This window comes from Centruroides sculpturatus, unplaced genomic scaffold (genome assembly GCF_000671375.1).
Source record: "Centruroides sculpturatus isolate CEXI.00-Female unplaced genomic scaffold, Cexi_2.0 scaffold1265, whole genome shotgun sequence".
Lineage (NCBI taxonomy): Eukaryota > Metazoa > Arthropoda > Arachnida > Scorpiones > Buthidae > Centruroides > Centruroides sculpturatus.
This window is the reverse complement of record NW_019385602.1, coordinates 14474-19973: the sequence shown is the minus strand read 5'-3', so window position 1 is coordinate 19973 and position 5500 is coordinate 14474. Positions and strand designations below refer to the sequence as shown.

The 5500-nt window shown below is 27.5% G+C and overlaps 1 long non-coding RNA gene across 1 annotated transcript in view; it reads right to left on the bottom strand.

The window, feature by feature from the left end:
- Positions 1–3548, bottom strand: part of LOC111640496 — a 24461-nt gene extending 20913 nt beyond the window's left edge. The window contains exons 1-2 of the long non-coding RNA XR_002759283.1: positions 3462–3548; positions 3222–3298 (exon numbers count right to left, since the gene is read on the bottom strand). This is a non-coding gene — a long non-coding RNA (uncharacterized LOC111640496). The remainder of the gene's footprint in view (positions 1–3221; positions 3299–3461) is intronic.
- Positions 3549–5500: the final 1952 nt, after the last annotated feature.

Here is a 5500-nt window from a genome sequence, read left to right as displayed (position 1 = left end):
ATGACAAAACATGATGGGTACATCACCATAGTAGCCATTTATGTCGACGACTTGATAATAGCGTGCAACGACAAAGCACAGCTCAATAAGATAAAATCTGAACTCGGCACAATTTTTAGATTGCGCGACATGGGACCAATTCACTGGGCTCTGGGTATCGAGTTCTCCCAGACCGAAAAGGAGGGGAAGAAAGAAATCACCATGTCTCAGAAGCAATACATTCTAGATATCTTAAAACGTTTCGGCATGGAAGAATGCAAACCCATCGCTACTCCACTCGACGGAAATTCCAAACTACTAAAACCGAGCGAAGAAGAAAGCCTTTCTGAAAGTGAACGGAGAAAAATTCCATATCAAAACCTTATCGGCACACTTATGTATCTCGCCGTCGGTACTCGCCCTGACATTGCCTACACTGTCAGCATGTTGAGCCAATTCAACACTTGCTACAATCATACCCACTGGCAAGCAGCAAAACGAGTGCTCCGCTACCTCAAATATACTGCCGACTACGGAATCACATTCAAAAAAACAGGTAAACCACTCGAAGGTTATGTAGATGCCGATTGGGGAGCATGTCCGAATGATCGACGCAGCTACACAGGCTATATGTTCATGCTCGCAGGCGCAGTAGTGAGTTGGGAATCACGAAAACAACGTACCGTCGCACTCAGCTCAACTGAAGCCGAATACATCGGACTAACCGAAGCAGCAAAGGAAGCAATCCACCTTAAAAACCTTCTCTGCAACGTTCACTCAAGATCAGATCATCCCATAACGATATACAACGACAATCAGAGCGCCCAGAAACTTGCCAGAAACCCGATCTTTCACTCACGAACTAAACACATCGGGATACGACATCACTTCATCCGGGAGGCTCTCGAACGCAGAGACGTAGACATCAAATATCTACCGACCAGCGAGATGCCGGCCGACGTTCTAACCAAACCATTGTTTTCGAACAAACACCGGTCGTGCGTCGCCAACATGGGTATCGGACCCATAGAAGGTTCACCGTGATATCAAATTGAGGGGAGGTGTCGATACTCTCGACGCATACCAATTTGACCCACTAGAGGGACCTACCCAATAACCAAACAAAAGGTTTTATGACCCTTTGTCTTAACCTGTTCCTTTGTTAGAACTACTGTCTGTCGACACGTGCGGACGTTCGTCCTACTGCTATGTAAAGACTTTTGTACATTAATTCATAGATTAAAGGAAGATACCTTAACCAGTTTAATATGTTTTCATCTGAGTGTCTCTCCACTGATTCTGAATTAACCACAGAATCTACTATTTATAGGAAATAAAAATTAGAGTTTTCTTTTTTATTCACCTATTATCTCTCTTTCATTCTCTATTTATAATATGTATATAACAATAATTTATATCATTGAAAAATCAAACTCCTTTCATTTTGATTGCACTACTAAATGCTATTTGAAACACTAGTAGCATTAGTAATTCTTGATCTTAGTAAATATAAAAACGTTTGCATACTAATTTTATTCTACTTTAAAATTAATAATTTTAGACAGTTTAAATCATTTAACTCTCTTATCACTTTATTTTTAGATTCAGATTTTGGTTTAATTATATGCTAATAAAAACTATACAAAAATTGGATAAGGAAAATAATATTCTGATAATTATGTTTTATAATAATATGAGATTATTATTACTATTCATAAAAGTTAAAAATTCATTACAATTACTAAAATAAATTTTAAAAAATATATAAATAAAAGTTTAAAAAGTATTGAACAACAGTACTAAAAGAATTGGTTATTCTTTTAGTACTGTTTTCAATTTTTGCAGGACAATATGAATATTTGATAATATTTTATTTGTGATTAAACAAAATAAAATTAGAATTCTATTAATATATATAATTTTCTTTATTTTGATCTTTAAAGTCATACCTCATCCTATATGTGAGATTGTCTTATACCTGAGTAAATATGGTAATTTATAATACATTAGGATTATATTGTGGCTTATATATATTTTGTACTAGTATAATTGTGCTTAAAATTTATGAATTTCACTTTTTATCTACTTTAAGTTGTTTACACATTAAACAGGAAAAATTGAATTGCTTTGATATAATGGGTTTGTATAGAATGAATTGCAATGACAATATCATAAATTCTTTAATGCCACTGGCAATTAAAAATAACAAACTTGGATTTGTATTTGTTAACATTATACAAATACAGGGTCTTCCAATATGAATACTACCATTTTAAATTATTGTAATTATGTTAATTATTACCTGAAAAGTATGCATTGTAAATTAATCAATGGAGCAACTGTTCAAGTTTCATATACCATCTATACCTTTCTAAAGCAATGTTTTAAGTACAGTCATAGGATTTATTTCTTTATACTACAGCATGTGTGAACTCCATCTATTTGAAAGTTCAATTTGAATTTTGTTCTTTAGTTTGAAAAATTATTCGGTTCTGCATTACGCTTATGTAATCTGATGATATCTGTTTGAAATGAATGAAAACGTTCATGTTAGCAAATATATTGGATGTTTATGGCTGGTTTTGGTGTTTTGTGTGTGACACACTTAATGACTTTAAACAAAGGAAAAGCTATCTGATGAATTTGTAATTGGAATTTAAAATCACCAAATAATCCATACCTACTTTCAAATTTCATTTTCAGAGATAATTTCACACAGATAACATATAGGTTATCAGTATTAAATTATAGTAATACCAATTTGTTGATATTACAAATAAAAACTATTCAAATTTTTAAATCAATATCTTATAAATATGTTAATAAATTTTTGCTAATGTTATTGGACTGCAATAATGTTTTTATGAAATTTTAGTTATTAAAATCATTAATACAATTTTCTCTCAAGAAAAAAATAATAGATATGTTACATATATCTGTTGAGAGTATAATATCTACAATAATAATAGCATGATGTTCTTGATTAATGTAGTCAAAAATACTTTAAACATTATATATATGTTATTATTAAAAGCACTAGGAATAGTTTAATTTATTGTTAAAATGGCATAAATTCACCTAGTAAATAAAAAATATACAAAGAAATCATATTCTTAACTATTTCTATTACAGATCTAGATTTAAATCTCATTTCATGCTATTTTTTTCCTTGATCTGTCTAAATTAAATTAATGTTTAATTAAATAAATCATTTAGATATTAGAAAATGACAAGAAACTTACCCGCAGTTAATAATTTCTGCAATTATTAATAGCTTTAAAAGCCAGAAACACTTTCCAATCTAGTTACATCTACAATTCTATAATATTAACAAAATTTATTATTATGTATAGCATATTGTACTGTTTTATTTTTAACATCAAATATAAATATTAATAATTAAAATTAATACTGCAAAAAAATAATTTATTATGATTATTTTCCAATATTGTATTTACAAAGTTATGTTATATTATACATACATTCTTAATTTATCCATAACTCGCCTTTTTCCTTAATTACTATATATATAATAGGAACTACCTTTGTTCCAATTAATGATATTGTAACGTTTTCATTGCAAGTTAATTTGTTCACTGATTGCTTATAAAAAACTAATAATAAATTACTATAGAACTTGAGCAAATAATAAATAATAATTGATTATTTTTTAAAATTTATGTATAATATTTTATTTGTATAGTCATATATATTTTGCATACAACCATGTCTTATTAAATTTTTAAATTTAACAAAACAAACTAACAAAGGATAGTGAAATGTTTTTAAAAGTAATTTTACTGACATAACAAAACTTAATAAAACAAACTACTTTTTAAAAGTAATCTGTGTTATTTAAAATGTTTAGAAATAACTTATATAATTCAGAATTAAACCATTTTTGTCATACTGAAGCTAAATGATTTAACTCTGAAGTTTAAAAGTAAAGCTTAATTAAATACTTAAAGTAAGAACACAAAATTATTGGTACTATAAGCTAATCAAACCTAACAACTCTAATTACTTAAAAGAAAAATTTCATGCTTCTCTAATTGACAGCTTAATTGAAAATGAATAATATAGCAATGTATTATTCTTTAGTCTTATTATATCTTAAACAGCTATAGTAAATAAATCTATTTACTTGTATCAAATGCTATTAAAAGTCTATCATCATTGGCATATTTCATCCAATAGTGAAATATGTCAATGATACACTTATTAGTGAAAATTCTGATATGATTTGGAATCAGCAAATTTATGTATTGTAAATAAATGTATTATTAACATAATTTATTTGAAAATTTTCAAAACTGTATTATTTATAAATTTTCAATATTAGACATTATTTACTTCAACTTTGTGAAAATCAAAATTAACTAATTAAAAGCATAAAATAAATATTAAAAATAATAAAAGACTGAATATATTTTAATCAACAAACAGGAAAATATTGGATCCCAACCCAAACTGCTTTTATTCCAGAGTAAAAAATTTATTTAAAGTTCCCAAAATCAAGTTTTTTAAAATCTATTGTCTTAAATAAATACTTGAATTGAATTACACATTTGCTAAAAACAAAACATAAATATAACTTTAATATAATATTAATTTATGATAACCATTACATAACTGGTGGCTTCATATGCACAAAAATTGTAAAACAACATTAGAAAACTTTTGTTAATGACATAAAAGAAAAAATCTCCTCCTGTATACATACTGTGTAAAGAGATAAAAATTTTTAACAAAATAGTTTACTTGAAGCTTCCTGTCCTTTAAACATTGTGTTTATAAATCATATAGTAAAGTACATTGATAAATCAAGAACTTAACATATAGGAATGCACTTCATTTAGATGGACAAACCAAATCTTTCAGATAGTCATTCTGCAAGATAAATTTTGAGTCTAGACCCCTCTTCAGTTGCAGACCATACAAAATGATGATGCTGATTCTTATTTTAAAAAATTTTTTAACATATAAGTTTGAAAAAATAATTATAAAAATAGTTAAAAGAATAAAACAGTAAAAAAATTTTTGTGTTAAAAGTGTCAATTTTTCTGCACTTTTAACAAAAAAGTAAAAATTGTTATATACTTTTAACCATTTTTATACTTAATTTTTTTCAAATTTATGTTAAAAATTTTTTCAAAATAAGAATCAGCATCATCATTTTGTATGGTCTGCAACTAAAGAGGGTCTAGACTCAAAATTTATCTTGCAGAATGACTATCTAAAAGATTTGATTTGTATATATAAATGAAGTGCATTCCTGTATGATAAGTCCTTGAATTATCAATGTAATATATTATTTAGAAACAAAACAAAATAGTGTTTTTGATTTAATAAAGGAATGAGAATCTGTTTCTGGAGACCCAGTAAAACAGTAAAATTTAGAATAATGAAGTGGGGAAAAAGTTTCTATATTGGTTCCACAATTAAAATGTAAAATACTGTAATAGAGAACACTAGGAAGGAAAAGTTAAGAATAAGTTTAGCTAAGAAAGCTTCTAATAAA